Source organism: Anolis carolinensis, chromosome 2 (assembly GCF_035594765.1).
Source record: "Anolis carolinensis isolate JA03-04 chromosome 2, rAnoCar3.1.pri, whole genome shotgun sequence".
Classification (NCBI taxonomy): domain Eukaryota; kingdom Metazoa; phylum Chordata; class Lepidosauria; order Squamata; family Dactyloidae; genus Anolis; species Anolis carolinensis.
This window is the reverse complement of record NC_085842.1, coordinates 305,140,096-305,159,780: the sequence shown is the minus strand read 5'-3', so window position 1 is coordinate 305,159,780 and position 19,685 is coordinate 305,140,096. Positions and strand designations below refer to the sequence as shown.

The following is a 19,685-nucleotide window of genomic DNA, read 5'->3' as shown; positions in this document are numbered from 1 at the left end:
TTCTTCCTTAACCTCAATCATCTTGAAAGCTGCTAAATGTGCTCCATCCCTAAGCTATGATTGTCATGTATAGAGTGGACAAATCACTGTATGCTCTTTTTAACATTGTGTATAGTATTTCCTCTGCATTCATAAATTTGATGCAGGCTACCAATATATCATTGCCAAACATTTCAGCTGAGCTCTGCTAAGGCTGACTGAAGAATTAGAGGAATTAAAATCCCTTGGAGATCAATTTTAAAGCCATCAATTATGTTAAAAAGTCTTCTTCCTAGACATACGTGCAAAGAAGTGTGAACCATCTGTGCAGCTGTGGCTTGAGTTAAGGAGTTCTCCTCCCTGTAATCACTCACCATATATGTCTAGTCTGCTATATGTTGCACCTGCACTTAAAACACTTCCCTCCCTCCTGTGGATCTTTACTTAAAAACTTATAGTCCCCCAGCTGAATATTCTGGACTACATTTGTTAGCTGCTACCGAGTCTATATATTTATACACTCTAAATCCTTTTAAGTGTGACTCCAGCTTTACTGAAATTGTGCTGAGTCTAAATTGAAACCTTGGAAATGTTCTCTGTAAGCTGACCATTCCACTCCAGAAACCAAACACTTATCTTTGCGGTGATTCATATGCTAGCTTTCTTAGCAGTATCCTTTCCACATGAGGTCTGGTTTCTTAGGCTTCCTCTCACTGAATGATGATGATCAACTTTTGAACTGGCCTCTAGAGTTGTTCCTTTAACAAAAATCTGCTCTGAGCTAATGTTTAACCCCAATGCCACAAAAAGCATTACTTATGTGTCTACTCACATGCAAATGTGAGTAGATCAATAGGTACCGCTTCGGAGCGAAGGTAATAAAGGCTCCCATGCAGCCATGCTGGCAACATGACCAGGAGGTGTCTACAGACAACAGGCTCCTTGGCTTGGAAACAGGCTCCCCATGGCCAGAGTTGAGCACCGCTTCCAGAAAGTCAGAGACAAAAGGGGGAAGCCTTTACCTTTGTTCTGTATACATGTATTTGTATGTCATTGTTATTCCACTGTATTAAAGCCATTAAATGTTTGCTTATCTGTGTATGTTGTAATCCACTCTGAGTCCCAAGTGTCTAGGACTGTGTGATGTAATTTCGGATAATGCGCGCAGATCCCAGCAGGGTGGCCTTTTGCAGTTGGCAGATCGTAATTTTGTCAATGTCTATTGTTTCCAAATGCTGGCTGAGATCTTTTGGCACGGAACCCAGTGTGCCCATCACCACCGGGACCACCTGCACTGGTTTCTGCCAGAGTCTTTGAAGTTCAATCTTGAGGTCCTGATAGCGGCTGAGTTTTTCCTGTTGTTTTTCGTCAATGTGTCTATTATTATTATTATTATTATTATTATTATTATTATTATTATTATTATTATTATTCATTTCTGAAAAGATGGATATTTTGGACTACATTTGTTAGCTGCTAACAAGGCTATATCTCTGTTAAAGATATAGAAATAGGTGAGATGTGCTTTTGCTTTTCATACTACCTAGTAAATCTATCTTCTTGTCACATGTTCATGAAATTTTTAACTACCTATTTTTCCATAAACATCGTGTCAACATCGCTGGACAACATTAACTGGCAAAAAACAACAATAACAGCAAAACCATTAGAGCTTGAGATATCTCTGCTGCCAGATTGAAGGTCAGAACTTTTTTTTAAAAAAAATGAGCACAGTTTGGGACTGAGTCAGCAGTTATTTCCAAATTTTGGTGCACTCAAGAGGGTCACATCATAGGCAATCATGATACTCATGTAAATGATACAGAGAAATCAATAAAAGGCCTTCAGAACCATTTACTACTACAAGATTTAGCAGCAGTTCATCTCTGTGGATTAGATTTCTGAAGCCCAGCCTTACTGCCAGGCAGAGTAGGTGATATGGCAAGCCCTGAGCTATCCAAGGTCCTTTCTACACTGCCCTATATCCCAGGATCTGATCCCAGATTATCTGCTTTAAACTGGATTATAGGACTCTCCACTGCAAGATAATCTGGGATCAGATCCTGGGATATAGGGGCAGTGTAGAAGGGGCCTAAACAAGCTGAATCCTGATCAAAAAGTGCAGCCTGCTAAAGGTCAGTATATAGGAAATGTTTGCATGCAGGAGCCAAGAATCCCAAGTTGAGCTTTGGCATCTCTAGCTCAAAAATTGTAACAACACCACTATTTTCTGTACCAAACTTACCTTAATACTTATTTGTTTGCATTTCTTGATCTTGTATTATGAGGCTAATGAAATAAAGTGATTTTTGCACTCATTAATTCTGTTTCTGTTTTATGTGGCAGAAGGGAAATATTTGCAGAAAAAGGTTCAGGAAGGAATCAAAGCAACCCAAGGAATAGTGAGTTCCTGCATTCAGGTTGCCTGTTGACTTATGGTGACCCTATGAATTTCATAGGGTTTTCTTAGGCAAGGAGTACTCAGAGGCGGTTTTGCCAGTTCCTTCCTCTGAAATATGGCCTACAGCAATTGGTATTTATTGGCCATCTCCCATCCAAGTATTAACCAGGACAGTTTTGTGTCATGAATTCTCAGGGGAACATACAAATAACATTGATTTAATTGAATTAAAACAATGTAAATAATAAAAAACATGTGAAACAGAGGAAAAACATAGTAAACAAACAAACAAATAAATAAATAAATCAAAACCTTGTCCATTGACATTTTAGAGTGGATCAGTTAGGTCTTAAAGGCTTTAGTAATTGTCCATCCTTTAGCATGGCACTGAAATGAAGCCACTGATGGTGTCAATCAGACCTCCAAGGGAAAAGCTTTCCATGGTTGGGCTGCCACAGCTGAGAAAGACCCATGTTCTCACTCTGTGTATAACGTCTATGTGTATAACGTCTGTGGTTGGATCCACACTGCCTTATAATGCAGTTGGAACAGCCTTATATGGTCAGTATAGATCCAGCCAGAGAGGTTTCCCTCTTGCAGACCTCAATTTTCAAGCATGCAAATGCAGGGAGGTTTTGGAAGTTGTATTTTCCAGGAGTCTGAAAACATTTTCATAATGTTGTGAGCTGCTTTGGGTCTCAAACACGAGATAAAAGCAGACTTGCTACGTGGGAAGTTAATTAACCATTCTAAAATGGATAAGCTCAAGACTATGGTGCCAGTTTCATAATCAGAGGCCACCTTTAGTGATCAAGCCTAATGATGTGTGTCTGTCTTTATCTACATTATGCTGAAAATGTGTAAGACCTTGGTCAGAAACTTCTTCATAAATTTCTGCAGAAAACCCTGAGAGAATATTTTCTTTTTCTTTATGTTTGCAAGGTGGATCAGGCTAGTTCACAGCAGAACTCTCAGATTTTTCAAGATTCATCACCAAACTCACATGTTTGTTAAGGAGTTGAGAACTTTTTCTGATGGGAAAGAGCAGTGAAATGTCAGCTCACTACAGCCGCTCCTGAATGAACACACGAGACTCTCTGTGGTATCACCAGAAACTTTACTGCAGGAAACATAGACATCAGAAAAGCCAAGAATGGGAGGCTCCGGCCAACCATCCTTTATATACCCTCCCCCTCATTTGAAAAGTCTCTTCCCGCTCAGCAAAACCCTGCGCAGATTCCCCGCCAAGTCCAGCAGCCGTTTCTTCTCCGAGTCCTGAGACGCAGGTGTCTTATCAATGTCAGTGACCCTGAAACTCAGAGCCACATCCAGGCTCTAGTAGCAGGGTTCTGACATGGCGTCCTCCTCCCCTTCATCCTGGAAGGAAAAGATTTAACACAACTATTGTTCTCCGCTGTCCAGAGTTCCTTTATACTTTTTTAACAGGCTGCAATGGAATACCGGGTGTACCTTTCCTAGGTCCTTGGGTAGCCTCAGCTGATAGGTCACTTCGTTTATTCTTTTCGCCACCCTGAACGGCCCTATATAGCGTGGAGCCAATTTCTTAGATGGGAACCCCAATTTCAGGTTTTTTGTGCTCAGCCAAACCAGATCTCCTTCGCCCAATTTGTCCCCCTCTCGGCGCATACGATCTGCAAAGAGCTTGTACTTCTTTTGCGTTTCCTGCAATGCCTCCACCACGTTCTGCCACCCTTGCTTAATTTTAGCCGGCCATTCCTTGTCGGTCTGGCCCTCTCCTTCCTTCCACTCGGGTAGCCTGGGGAAAGGTGCCACCTCCTGTCCGTATACTATTTCGAATGGGGCACGACCTGTGGCCGAATGTACGGCCCCATTAACTGCCATCTCAGCAAAAGGCAGAAGGTCTGACCAATCGTCCTGTCTATAATTGGTGTACATCCTCAAGAATTGGCACAGTGTTTGTTGGGTACGTTCGACCCCCCCGTTGGTCGCGGGATGAAAGGCCGAGCTCAGGTTCCTTTCTGCTCCTAACAGCTGTAAGAATTTTCCCCAAAATCTTGCAGTGAATTGGACTCCCCGGTCGCTAATTATTTTGTCGGGGCACCCATGTAGGTGATAGACGTGCTTTACATACAAATCCACGAGCTTTTCAGCCGAGGGGAGTTTTGGCAGGGCCACAAAGTGCGCCTGTTTTGAGAATAGGTCCAATATTGTCCAAATGTATCTGTGGCCTCTGCTGGGGGGTAGTTCGCCTACAAAATCCATTGCCACGCATTCCCATGGCCTCATGGGCTCCACCACCTTCTGCAATAGCCCCTGGGGCTTCCCAGGTGGTGTTTTGCCCTCTGCACATAATTCACACTGCGTGACGTACCCCCTGGCGTCTTTCCTCATTCCGGGCCACCAGCATTGTTTGGCCAACAGTTTAATAGTCCTGGTAGGGCCTAGATGACCTGCACCCTTGTTATCATGGCATTTCCTTAACATTTCTTGTCTCAAACATTCAGGAATATACAATTTCTTATTAACAAACACCAAATCCCCACACAGTTCTCCCTGTTCTTTGTTCGTTTGTAACCATTCGTCCCCTCCATATGCTCGCTTCAACTCTTCCTCCCATATTTCTCCTCCCCCCGTGGAAATGGCAGTACGTTTGTTTTCTTTGGCCGCTTGTGCTCGAGTCAGTACTGCCAGGCCCCATTGCTTATCTAGGAAAAGGCTCCCCTCAGATTCCTGAATTCCTCCCCCGTGCTGAGGCATCCGAGAGAGAGCGTCAGCGAGTATGTTGTGTTTCCCCTGGAAGAACTTGAGTCTGAAATCAAAACGGCTGAAATATTGGGCCCATCTAATCTGCTTCGCTGACAGTTTGCGAGGGGATCTCAGATATTGCAAATTTTTATGGTCAGACCACACCTCAAACGGTATTCCACTCCCTTCCAGAAAGTGTCTCCAGCACTCTAGTGCTTTCAGAATCGCTAAGGCTTCCCTCTCCCAAATCGGCCAGTTTTTTTCTGTATCGCTAAACTTTTTCGACAGATAGCCACATGGCTTCAGGTTCCCCCCTTCGTCTTTCTGCAGCAGGACTGCCCCATATGCCCGGTCTGACGCATCGCAATGTATTACAAAGGCCTTAGACATATCAGGGTGCTGTAGGACGGGCTCCTCAGTAAAACGCTTTTTTAGGGCTTCGAAAGCTTCCTGGCATTCTATTGTCCAGGTCAGTTTGGCCCCAGGGGCCTTCACTTTGGCTGTTTCTCCCCTGCCTTTAGTCTTTAACAAATCAGTTAATGGCAAAGTGAGGCGCGCAAAGTCCTTGATAAATGTTCTATAGAAGTTTGCGAACCCCAGGAAGGATTGCAGCTGCTTCCGTGTTCTGGGGGCTTCCCACCCCCTTACGTCTTCCACCTTCGCAGGGTCCATTGCCACTCCCTGGGAGGAAATCCTATACCCCAGAAAGTCTATCTGGTCTTTATTGAACTCGCACTTGGCCAGTTTCGCATACAGTTTCGCTTCCCTCAGCTTTTGTAGGACTTCCCTGACTAGTTCTACGTGTTGCTCCTTGGTCCGAGACATTATCAATATATCATCTAAAAAAATAAAAACTCCCTTGTACAATAATGGATGCAACACTTTGTTGATTAATTGCATGAACGCGGCCCCTCCCCCGCATAAACCGAATGGGAGCACACAATAATTGAATAATCCGAAGGCGCAGGAGAAGGCCGTCTTCCACCTGTCCTCTGGGTTGATCTGCAATTTATGGTAAGCTTCAATTAAATCCAATTTAGTGAATATCTGCCCCTCCGATAACTGGGCGATCAAGTCCTTCACTAAGGGTAGAGGGTATTTATTTACAGTACTGATTGCATTCAGGCCTCTGTAGTCAATGCAGAGCCTCAGCGTTTGGTCCTTTTTCCGCCTAAACAACACAGGTGCCCCTAAAGGGGAATTCGAAGGTTCTATGAAACCCCTCGCTAGGTTTTTATCAATGTACTTTCTCAGTTCCTCCTTTTCCCTAGCCGACATCGGGTATACCTTTGCCTTGGGAAGCTCTGCTCCTGGGACTAGCTCTATTTTCACTTCAACCCTCCGCTTCGGTGGGAAATTGTCTGCTTCCTTCTCGTCAAACACGTCCACAAAATCACGATACTCTGGGGGTAATTTATCCGCAAGTTCTGCTATTCTGATAGAGTCTTCCTCCCCCCTTTTTCCTGGCTCCCTCTCGACTTCCTGGCTCCCTTCTTCCAAACTCATCCCGAAAATCATGCTCTTATCCTCCCAGTTGATTTGCGGGTTGGCCTGCCCCAGCCACAGCATGCCTAGTATAACATTATAGTTGGCTATTTGTGATATCACAAATGACACCTTTCCTTCCCAATTCCCTATCTTACACTTTACATCTTCGACACTGTGCCTAGCTAACGATCCTGATGCTGTGGATCCGTCCAACTGCGAAAATGCTATTGGGGATTCTAGGCTCGTTCTTTCGCATCCCAATCCCCTGGCTAATTCAGGGGAAATGATGTTCCTGGAACATCCACAATCCACAAACGCTTTGCATGTTGCTTGTTTGCTGCCATTTTCAAGCTGAATGGGGACCACTATCATAGCTTTGTCCTGACTTACCAACCCCCCCGAATGGTCCCTCATCGGTGGTTCTTCTTCGGCGCGTTTTCCTGCCACGGCTCTTGGTTTGGGCGGGCCTCTGCCTTCCCCTTTTCTCTGCCAGCACTCGGCAGCCCTGTGGCCCAACCGGCCGCACACGAAGCAGCCGCTCCTGCTGGCGCTCACGTTCCCTCTCGGCTCCGCTCTCCTCCCGGCTGGGGCTGATCCCTCCTTCCGGCTCCCCTCTTTCATCTGCGGCCATTGCTGTAGCCCTCCTCGGTGCCTCCTCACTTGGGCCAGCGATGTCTCGACGCGCCCCGCCAGCTGAATCCATCCGTGCAGTGTGTCAGGCTCATCACAGTGCACCGCCCAGGAGATGATCTCCCGCCTGAGCCCCTCTTTGAAGAGTTCCATCTTTGTCACTGCAGACCATTCCGGCACCTTTTCGGCGAGGCATTGGAATTCCTCCGCATACTCAGATAGACCTCTGCCCCTGGGAGACGGTCTTCAACTTCTCCCTCACCCGGATTTGCTCCAGTGGATCTCGGAAACGGGTCTCCAGGGCCCCCATAAAGCGCCGGACTGACCCCAGACATGGGTCGCGCCGCGCGTGCAGCTGAACGTACCAGCTAGCCGCTCCCCTCTTCAACACTGCACCAATGGCCCGGATCCGGCTGGATTCCGTTCTAAAAGTGTGAGCATTGTCCTCCATATAGCCCCTCACCGTGGTAAGGAAAAAATCCAGTTCAGAGGACTCTTCCCCAAACTCGATCCTTAGTTCCTCTCGTCTCGGTAGGGGTCCCTGTGGCGGCAATCCCCAATCCTCCGCCCGTCGTAAGCCCCCTTGCGGACCAGTGGGCCCCGCTGCTGTTTCTCTTGGCCCTGTGCCACGCCCGGCATTCGCCAGGGGCACTAGGGTCTCAGCTGGGAGCGTAGCCGGGATTCTCGGAGGCTTTTCCCCTTCGTCGTCACTCTCCTCCACCCGCATCAGGCTTGTTTGGGCGCCGGGCTCCTTTCGCATTCCCCTTCCCTTCGGTGCTGGGAGGTCTGCAAAGCCCTGGCTGCTTCCCACGCTCATGTCCCACATTGAGCCAGTCCGAAGTTCCCTTCCTCTCTCTGGCTCCGCCAAAAACGCCAGGCGCTCCATCGCCCTCGACATTACTGCCATCGACATTACTCGACATTACTCCATCGCCGACATCCTCTCCTCCAGAAACACCATCCTTTGTGGGGCTGGGGAGGGTAGATCTTCCTCGCCTCCGGTGCTGTCTCCCTGCACCACTCCACACCTCTGGGTTACCCCGTTCGGCTGGGCATAAGCGGTGGATGACGCCAGGGCCGCCAGCTGGTGGAACTCAGCGTCCGGCTCGGGAGTGGCCCTTCCCGACCTTCCTCCTCCTGCGCCCAAGAGCTCTTCATCCTCCACTTGCATGTTACACCTCACCGTTACAACGGGATGGTGTCCGTATTCTTGGCTTAGTGTCAGCTCACTACAGCCGCTCCTGAATGAACACACGAGACTCTCTGTGGTATCACCAGAAACTTTACTGCAGGAAACATAGACATCAGAAAAGCCAAGAATGGGAGGCTCCGGCCAACCATCCTTTATATACCCTCCCCCTCATTTGAAAAGTCTCTTCCCGCTCAGCAAAACCCCGCGCAGATTCCCCACCAAGTCCAGCAGCCGTTTCTTCTCCGAGTCCTGAGACGCAGGTGTCTTATCAATGTCAGTGACCCTGAAACTCAGAGCCACATCCAGGCTCTAGTAGCAGGGTTCTGACAGTGAAATATCTTCTTCATCTGAGGGATATGTTAAAAAATAAGTAAATTCGCAGACTATCTAACCAAGCAACATAGGGCTTTGACATGCCATTAACCACAATTTTCTTACAGTTTGAAAGAATGCCAAGTATTTGAGTTTGGAGGCCCAAGGCATCTTTTCCAATAAAATTAGGCCAATCATATATTTCCCCTCTTGTAGCTGTATAAGTTCTCAGCTGGAAAGAAATGTAGTAATGATTTTCAAGCAATTCAAGGCTGGTGAACTCATAGCATCATCACCTGCATTGCAACACGCAACTAAAAAGGTACAATAGAAGGCAGTGATGGTTCTGTCATTTCACCTTCAATATTCTGAATCTGTGTATCTGCTCAGAACTCGAACTAGCTAGTTTAGTACACTGTCCTTCCCTGGTTCATTCTTGGATCATTGGGTAATTTAAATACGCACACAAAGAGTCAAATGCGGGGACATTAAGTGAGTTTGGAATTGCAGCATGGGGGAACATCAGTTGTTTGACTGGGAGAAGAGGAGCTCTTTAGCTCTTTGCCTTTATCTTGATCAGAATCCACTCCCCCAAGTGTTTGCTATTTGCCATGGAAAAAAAGTTGCTTCCATCTTCCATTACAAATAGCATGCACAAAGGGTCAAATTCTCCTTGAAACCATGGCAGTGTTAAAGGCTAAAACTTCCTCTTATTATATCATGAGCCCGGTCTGGATGCTTTCTCAAGATGATTATTTAACAAATAGCAACATCCATTCTAGGATAAAACATTTGGCACATGTTACAGTTTTGTTGTCATCAAAGTTAACATAAAAAACATAACAAGAAACTCCAAGGCACTTTAAAGACCAAAACACAATTATGCTATAAACTTTAGAACTGTTATCTACTCCCTCTAAAAACGTCCACAAACCTTAGACCTAGATCCCACAATCTCTTTAAGAAACTATCGTGGAAATTCTCACAAAAAGGGTATCATGAGGTAGGATTGTTCATGTACAAAATGGCTATGGCCAATCACCAGTTTCACAGAAGTATGGTTAAAGAAAAAGTAACTTGCTCGAGATCAAAGGTGAGTTCTGAGCTACAAAACAGGAAAACGCTATTTTGTATCCAGAATTTTCTTTGCCAACATCCATTTCACAAAAGTTGATGGGAATCTGAGACAAATAACCTGGCCAAGGAACTGGGGACAAAATAAAGATAAGGTCTAATCTACCAAATGCTTTGCCTCTACAAAACACATCAAATTACAGATTTCACACTATCTATCTACAGTATACTACCAAAAACACAGACAAAACATGCACCCATGACACACCATGCACACAAACCCAAACCAAAGACATACCTAACCCTCTTAATATACACATCATTTATGCAAAAGCCCGGGAGAAACATAGCATACCACACCAAAAGAAACCAACTGGTAGCATATATCTATATCAAACCAACAAAAGCACCAGCAGTAACTAGAAAGCACACACAAGGCTCCTTAAATCCTATACTAGGAGCAAGGCAGGGATATAAATTAAGCAATTAAATAAACCTGTACATTAATACAGACAAAGCACATTTCTGTTTGGCCATTACCCAGGATGTTGGCAAACAGTTCAGTCTGTCTTTTTCTTATTTATTTTCTGGTCAGTGCAATAGGCTTCAGTTAGTATTTTTTAAAGGAGAATGAGGATATTACTAGTGTTTGCTAAACAGCAAGAGAGCTCCACTGCGAGCACAGTGGAGCTTGCAGAAACAGTGCTTGGAAATCCTAGATTTATGCTGTTATGAATCTGTCTCTTGGGTACCACAAGACTCTTGTTTAAACTGTAACAGATCTAATATGAACACCTTTCTGAAACACAGAAACATGACAGCGATGTAAAGTGGCTCATGTGGGCAGCCACATATTTCAGCGGGGATAGTGACATAGGTCCCATCTACACTGCTATATAATGTAGTTTCAGATGTACCCAAGGATTGTAGGCTTAAAAAATATTAAATACATCATATGTGATTGTATAGTTGATGCATAGAGGATGCACAATCAAGAATAGTGCCATTTCTATATTGGCGTGGAACACTCAAAGACATTTCGAAATCAGCCCATTGACATCCAGGCCCACTGCAGATTTACTAGATTCATTCCAGGATGGAGACATATCATTTAATTTGATGTTGGAGCCACAAGTAATTTGTTTTCTTTTCCTGCAGAATGTAAAGTGATGGAGGGAAACCTGTGGGGTATGCTTCTAAGAACTGTCAGAAATATGTTTTTCCCCTTGAAGCCTACATAGTTATGTAAGTGCCCCAGCCATAGGGAAAAATGCTACTCACTTGATGAATCCATTCTTTAGCTGGTCATTGCTGTGTGAATCCCACACCAGTCATACACAAAGCACATACAGATGGATGTTTCATAGAAGCTGCTTGGCACGGTAATTAAGCACCTTCAGTTCTGCTGACAGCGATTTGATTAACAGGCTGCAATGAAAATGCCAGGACACCTTTAAATAGTAATGATGTGAAACAGGTTCTTGGTAACCCAAGCCGCTGAAAAATGTGTTAGGCTGGTGTGAATGTTTCCAAAGAGCAGACCTAGACAATCAATCCACTGCAGGGAAAACATTTAATATTAAACTAGTCAAGATAGCTGATTGTATGCCTTCTACTTCAAAAGGAAAGATTGACCTCTGAAACCAGGGGAGGCTGGTTTGGAATGAAGAACTGGCTCCTTCCGTCCTGTCTCTTTCTGAAGCTTTGAACCCATGTGGAAGTCAACTGAGGAGAGTAACCTTTTAAAAGAATATTTCTAATGCTTGGACTTTATGAATGTTTTAAAGCAAACAGAGAACTGCACCAAAGTAGGGACTGATTTGAAGATGTTCCTTACTGCCACATGGGCTTTTCACACAAGAACCATAAATAGTTAATGCTTAAATTCTGTCATAGACCACTAACTGGAAAACCCAAATACTAGATCTAGTGGACCAGTACTGTGCTCATTTAGGCAGTAGTCTGTCTCACATTGAAATGGGCATGTTTGAACACCTGGGTCAGTACAATGTCTAAAAGAATAATAGAGACCTCGTGGGCTATCCAGTTCAACCCCCTGCAAAGAAGCAGGAAAATTGCATTTAAAGCATCCCCGACAGATGGCCATCCAGCCTATGCTAAAAAGCCTCCAAAGAAGGAGCCTCCACTACACTCCGGGGCAGAGAGTTCCACTGCTGAACAGCTCTCACAGTTAGTAAGTTCTTCCTAATGTTTAAGTGGAATTTCCTTTTATATAATTTGAGGCCATTGCTCTGCGTTCCATAGTCTACAGGGCAGCAGAAAAACAAGCTTGCTCCCTCCTTCCTACGACTTCCCCTCATATCTTGATACATGTCCATCATGTCTCCTCTCAGCCTTCTCTTCTGCAGGCTAAACATGCCCAGATTTTTCAGCTGCTCTTCGTACGGCTTGTTCTCCAGACCCTTGATCATTTTAGTTGCCTCCTCTAGACATATTCCAGTTTGTCAGCATCTCCCTTAAATTGAGGTGCCTAGAGTTGGACACAGTGTGATTCCAGATGTGGTTTGTATTATCTCTGGGTGAAAGCAGCTGAAAAGCCTACTCTGCATGTTGTTAATATAGAACCTTACATCAGAATTTGGAAATGTTACTTGGAAACTGTTAGACCCTACAAGCCCAGTGCCCATGCTGGGAGCTATAATCCAAAATATTCTTCAAAGCTCTATCTTTTACTTGCTCAGTCTTGGTCTGTCTGAATTAATAGTATCTACTTTAACTACCAAAGTCCCTTAAGAGGTCTTTCCCACAGTCCACTATGAGATTTCTTTCAGTTGGAGATGTTGGGGATTGAACATGTACATTGCAGTAGGAGGATGTACATTCTGCCACTCTCTCCCATGTCTACAGAAATAATGGGTGAGCTGCTTACATGAGACCAAGAGATATATATAGTTAAACTTTTAAAAGCTTTCCCCACAGGTATAATACCCTTCATATGACTGTGAAAATATTCTATGACTCACTGTGCCAGTAAATTAATGCTTTGGATGGTGGCACACAATGACTGTGAGAAGGGCAATTATTATTTCTCATATTTGCATTTCATCCTTCCCGTAAGGCTAGAGGAGCACATGTTGATTTTTCCTTCATTTTATCCTTGCAATAACAGTGTGAAGTCCACTAGTTTTCCAAGAGATGGTAAGTGGTCCAAGATCACCCAGTGAGCTCCATCCCTAAAAAAGGATTTGAATATTGGTGTCCACAGTCCAAGTCCAACATGCTGTTGTTCACTACACCACACTGGCTTCCTCTCTGAGTTGTTTTAGCCCATCAAAAATACCCTACTCGTCAGGCACTAGCAAAATAGATCCCAAATGATGACGGGCTCTTTTCAGAAAATTATTGCTTGACACGCCACAAGGGCATCTTTTCAGGGTCAGTTTCTTTTTAAGGGTAAAAAACACTGTGCTCAAATAATATTTTGGTAATATCTAATTATTCCCAAACACATAAGACAAGTACATAGAAACAAAGTAATCAAAGAGGCAGTGCCCAAGCGGCATCACTCCAGCATCCTAAGAGTCTAAACATCTTCTACCGTACTAAATAGAAAATTTATTCTAAAACTTTCCATGCCAGCTTCAAAACTCCGTTTTATATTTTTCCGAGCTATAAATTGTTCCCACTCAGATGTCCCCAAACTTGGAATAATCAATAACTAACCAATAACTAACGCCTTGAGTGTTGGGTGCCCCGGAGGCCCCTATACCAGAGACAGCGAGCAAGGAAAACGTTCATCTATTCTTCTTATCAGAAATCATCTACCACTGGCAGCTTCAGGAACAATCAGTTACCCTGCAAATTTTAAGTATGGACTTTGCTGTGAGGAAATCAAGTTAGTGCCTGGTGTTGAGGCATGTAAAAATCAGTTGGTGTGTTTTTCTTAACTGAAAATGCAAAGCACGAAGCTAATTCGTTGGGCCACATCCAGGGAGCTAACTGAGCCTGGGATTTTTGGCAACAGTTGCAGATGGCTTTCTGTGCAGGAGCTTAGAAAGAGAGTTTTGCTCCTGGGCTGCTGCAAGAGAAGACCATTTACATGGACATCTAAGGACCATCTCTCTCAAAGGACATTGTGTGAGTCGATGCAACTGTTCAAATGACTGTATATATGTTGTTCTTTACTGATCATCTGTGTGGCATATTCTTTATCTGCCAAGACAGTAAGTAGACTGGTCCAACATGAACTATGTGTGATTTTCATTCTGCCACACCTGGGTGGAGATAGACGCAAGACCAGTTAATAAATCATTACTATTTTGTGAAAGTAATAGCATGGACATTTATTCTGTGGGGTTCCTTGCTCAAATAGGAAAGCAATTCAGCATCCCCCAAGTTGACAGAAAGTTAGGACATGTTATTGCTAAAGACATTTAAAGCCACTTGGGTGTGACAGCACAATGGGGTAGGTTTGCATAGTCCAGGGTCCATGTTCAATGTAATCACCTTCCTTGGCCTCACACCGGTTCAAGACCTGCTAATCTAATCACTTCATCAGCTCTTTTAAATCCATTCCAAACTTGATTATAGTGTCTGTGTAGAACCATCCAAAGTCCTTCACATAATCTGGACCCACACCTAGATCCAAGATCTTCTGAAGCCTGTTCAATATCTGGATGGACAAATGCTGAGCCACCCACGGATGCCATGTCTAATTCAACAGAAGATGGGTGGAATACAGATATAATAAAACAAGTAAATAATATTTGGTGGCTATAAATACAATATCCTACTATGTTTCATGACAACTAGCCCTGCAGATCTGACGAGCTACCAGTTGTATTGAGATGTTATAGCTCCACTGGAACAATATACAGTAGAGTCTCGCTTATCCAACCTTCACTTATCCAACATTCTGTATTATCCAATGCAGTTTGCCTTTTAGTAGTCAATGTTTTTGTAGTCAAATTTTCAATACATTGTGAAGTTTTGGTGCTAAATTCATAAACACAGTAATTATTACATAACATTATCATGTACTGAATGGCTTTTTCTGTTGTAAAACATATTTTTGTGCTTAATTTGTAAAATCATAACATAATTTCATGTTTAATAGGCTTTTCCTTAATCTCTTCTTATTATCCAACATTTTCGCTTATCCAACGTTTTGCCGGCCTGTTTATGTTGGATAAGTGAGACTCTACTGTACTTCCATAATAAATACTTGGACTTGGAAGTATCTCCTATTGATTCTAATGGCACTAGAACGACTGCCAATCCAAGTGTGCTTTGGATCAAAACCTTATGATTCAAGTACTACCTGTGTCTGCAGTAATGATACCTTTCCTCTGTCCAGGTTTCAGATGCGGTGGCAAACAAGACAGGATTGCCTTGTGGCCGTCTGGTAATAAGGAGAGGAAATGCTAGAAATGTGGAATCCTACTCCCATAAAATGTTCCGCCCAGTTTTATAAATCCAGGAAGCTTGGCTACGTCAAGTAAGCTTTGGAGAAGCACCAGTGCTTTGAATGCCTAAAGTGAACCCAGAGTCCAGACTGTGGTGTGTGCAACTTGTTATAACTTGCTTTCTGTCACTTCCTGTGCTTTGACTTTTTTTTTTTCAAAAAAACCCTAACACTTTGAAATCCATTTCTGACTTTACCACAAGGAAGGAAGTGAAGCCATTTATTGCTTCTCTATAGCTATTTCAACTGAACAAACAAGGTTGCCACCCAGCTGGGTTTTCTTAATTAACTGTGGTCTTTTGAGGTTAGAGCCTTTGATGCTTTATCTCCCATAGCATTTATTGGGACTTTTTTCCAACCCCTCTTTCAAAGTCTCATTGGGATTTCAATAGACTTGCAATTTTATCAAGTTCCATATAACATATTTAAAATTGACCCTTTCCCTATCTATCTTCCCAATGGCCAGTGTTCCTTTTGAGTGGAAAAGATACAACTGCTTTTCAGTTGTTCTTCCACTGACTACCAATGACCATGATTGTTGCCCTTGTCTTTCTTACTGCAACTACATGGCAAGGATTAAGGAGTAGTGAGGTAGGGCCCAGAACCTATCGGTCCTTTCATTAAATGTCAGGTCAAATTGACAGTTTGTTTGCCAGTGGTGTTTATTCCCCCCAAAATGTCCCCCAAAGACTATTTTTGCCTGGCAGAGATCTGAACCTGAATTACTCAGTATGAGGATAATAATCTCAAAATATCTGGTGTGCGTTTATGACCAAGGATTGAGAATTAGGGACTTTAACTTCAATTTTCCATCCTACAAATAAATCTGCAAGCAACAGAGATTTGCAGACAGGTAGACTGGGTTCTATGCAGGAGCATAGAAAGTTGTGTGTGCAACCTGAAGCTACATATTATGTCCAACACATCAACATTACCATGTGGGACACAGACTCCTCCAAGAGACATGCAAAGAAAGCTGGAGGGAAGACGAAACAAACACAGAAGGAAGAAGAAGCTGCCATCTGACTCTTGTTTATCTCTGCCTCTATGTTTTTTAGACAAAGGGGTTTTGGAAAGGTTTGACAATAGTGGCCTCAGGGTTTAACATGCAGCTATTGCTTTGGCACTGATGCTTCTTCATGGCCCAACACCGATTGGCCATGTGCCTACCTGATCTCTGGATATCTTTGTAGAAACTTCTATATTTTGTACTATAAGCAGATACTACAAAATACCATAAATCTAATTTACTAAAGAGATAGTTAGGATTTGAATAGATTTACACACATTTATTAAGATATTGTGCTGTCCTGTAGATATAGTTAGCATTAATTAGCAATTTCAGCAATTCTCTTCTTACTTTGCTTCTTGACGCAGCATGTAATAAAATAACAACAATTACAAAAGTAGCAGAAAACAAATACTATATCTTTAGAAGTGGGTGAAGGACACACACACACACAATCTTTACATTCACTGAGATCTTTTCCTTAAAATACCTGCTAAATATGAAACAGTAACTGATCCCCTCTCTTGGTTTCTTACCCTAACCCACGTGTACGGTCCAAAATTCAAAGCCTTTAAGCAGGAGTTCTTTTCACATCTTCTTGCTTTCTGACACATCGCTAAACCATGCCGTGGTGAGTCTGCATTCTGGTGTTAGGGATGGAGACAGATATGAATGTCAGCAATGCCTGGAATTTTCAGACATTCCTATGTTAATTTTCCACCCACTCAGCTGAGCCACATTGTCCACCTGGGAGCCACTGGTATATACTGCGCTGTGCTATGAACATCAGCTCATTCCTCTGCAAACACTGCATATGGTAATGGTTTGGATAGACAAGGTCAGACAAAAAAGAAAGAGCTGCTCTTGGTCTTTCTGCGTTGGACAGGGCAAAGCCAAAGGAAAAAAAAATGAAAAAATGACATTGAAATCAATTGACCAAAGAAATAAATGGCTGTAAGTGATGTCTGCATTGTTGTATTTGATAATTTGGCCATATCCATATTTCAGCTTTACAATTCACCCCTTACCCCTATGTCTCTTTTCATCAGAGTGCTCTGATGAAAAGGAGAAGCCATAGAACAATAGAATCCTGGGGTAGGACTTCTTAGGGCACATCTACACTGTAGAGATAATGCTATTTGCTGACACCACTTTAGCCTTCTCTGCCAAAATTGTGCCGATGCCTTACCAAACTACAATCCCCACGATTCCATAGCATTGGGCCTTGACAGTTTAAATGGAATCAACCCACATTCATTCTACAGTGTACAGTCAGCATTAGTTCCCTAGTTCATAATTTTTAAACTTTCAAGTATTTCTGCTTTTCCAATTCCATTAAGCCAGTGTTTAATTTTGACCCATTTCCTACTTTACCTTGTCTTTCTTCAGTTGTACATCCCCATCGTATTTGTTAAAGTTGTTGCTTGTGCAGTTGTGCTGCCTTTTTTCGACTTCTTCCCACTTTCATTTTAAGACACTGTGGTATTCTTCTAGAACAGTGGTTCTCAACTTTTTTTGGACCAGGACCCACTTGACTAGGGATCACTTGAACAGGGGCCACTTTGACCAGGGACCACTTGACCACGGATGACTCTGACCAGGGACCACTCTCCAACATTAGTACCAAAAGGGTTACAAATCAGTTTTTGGTCAACTTTAGATTCAGTTTGGCTATTTGGGTTGGTGATTCAGAAAATTGCATTGGATAGACCATATCAGTTCTAGTTTCTGATACAGAACATATACCATCCAGTAGTCACTGAAAACCATATTTAATAATCTAGAAATCCATATCCAACAAAAAAAATAAAAATAAAGAGGAAGGAGGTTCGCGGACCAGATTTTCGTTCTCGCAGCCCACTTCTGGGCTGTGGCCCACGGGTTGGGAACCACTGTTGTAGAAACTAATTAATCCCTACTACTAACAATATATTTCACTGTTCCCTTTCAAATTACATTTTTGTCTCATGTATTTACGTCTAATTCCCATTTTCCAATCTATTACCTTCGAAGGTATCAACCACAGTTGTTCACGCCTTCTCATTAAAACAAACAAACACACACAAGAAAGACAGAGAAAGAGAGGCATGTTTTCTTGTTTGGAAATTAAGGTGTTGTAAGAGAATATTTCTTCTCTCTTACTTAAGGAGGCAGGATAAGTAACATTTAATCTAGTTCACTTGCATCTACTCTGAAGATGGATGAAGTGTATAATAGAGTCCTCGTACCAGAGGATGGGCATGGAAAGCAGAAGCTAACTAAGCAACTACATAGACCAACTAGAAAGATTTTGCAAATTGTAGCAAAAATCAGTGAAGCCTTACACAACTATAGCTAACTGCTGCTCTATTGGCTGAGCTGGAGATTTGGACACAGGCTTTTCCCTCCTGCCTAAAACAAAGCCCACCACAACTGGATCATTTGACCCTACAAAAACTGGAGACTCAAGGCCAAGCCCTGAGATGTGGCAGCTCTGTTGTCAATTCCACTATCTGTGGCCTTTCTGATCTGATTTCTCCACTGTCCTCAAATTCTTCTTTCTGAACTTCCCAATTTTCACTACCTTTTAGTTGTTAACTACTATAAAATCAACTTTGACTTCTTGTGACCCTGAGTATGAGAGATTTTTAAGCCAGCAGTCCTGCTTCAACTAAGGGACATGGCTTCTTTGATTAATTCTATGCACATATAATGTACTATTTCTCTTCTTCTACTGCCTTCTACCCCTCTAAGCCTAATTGTCTTTCCTAGTAAGTCATAACTTCCTAGTACCCCTCTAAGCCTAATTGTCTTTCCTAGTAAGTCATAACTTCCTAGTAAACTTCTGATGATATGTTCAAAGAACAACAGTCTCAGTTATCTCCTATGGAGGGCTCATGTTTGATTTACTTTTTTTTTTACTAATGCTTGGTATCTATATAACTCTCTTACAGCATCACATTTCAAACGCGTTACCTTTTTTCACTGTCTAGCTTTCATAACTATATAAAGAAATGGGAAATATGATGGCATGGCCAATCCTGACTTTAGTATTCAGTCATGCATCTTTACACTTCAGGATTTGCCTGGTTCTTTCATAATTGTCCTTCTAAGTCCTAGGACGTTATCCCACGAGACAGGCTAGCTGACACTGCAGTTGGACTGTCACTAAAGTCCCTATCACATGACGCCATCTGCATCCCGCTGTTTGCTTCCCTCTCTGAGATTTTGCTGTCCCTAGCTGTTGACGAGTAAAATGCATAAATAGATCCCACTACATTCCTACTATCTACCAGACTGTGATGGGTCCCTTCTGCTTCTTTGCTGGTATGCTGGTACTCATGTGATGTTAGTGGGCAGAATTCTCCTTTCTCCTTCTTGCTATTCCTAAGGTGGTTGCTTTGATTTGCTTTTATATATAGTATATACCTCTCATACTTTCCCCCTTTTCCCTCCCTCCTTCCTTTTT

At 43.0% G+C, this 19,685-nt stretch overlaps 2 long non-coding RNA genes across 3 annotated transcripts in view; one reads left to right on the top strand and one right to left on the bottom strand.

Moving 5' to 3' along the window:
- Positions 1 to 3,478: 3,478 nt before the first annotated feature.
- On the bottom strand, positions 3,479 to 13,566 carry LOC134296779 (uncharacterized). Its single transcript, XR_010003633.1, has 2 exons — positions 11,085 to 13,566; positions 3,479 to 3,757 (listed from the first exon to the last, which is right to left on the bottom strand). It is a non-coding gene; the product is annotated as an uncharacterized LOC134296779 (long non-coding RNA).
- The window catches only part of LOC134296778 (uncharacterized), a 58,382-nt gene continuing 52,160 nt past the window's right edge, over positions 13,464 to 19,685 (top strand). Inside the window, exons 1-2 of one of the 2 annotated variants that reach the window (XR_010003630.1) lie at positions 13,464 to 13,901; positions 15,121 to 15,323. This is a non-coding gene — a long non-coding RNA (uncharacterized LOC134296778). The remainder of the gene's footprint in view (positions 13,902 to 15,120; positions 15,324 to 19,685) is intronic. The other variant, XR_010003632.1, reaches the window with a different exon arrangement.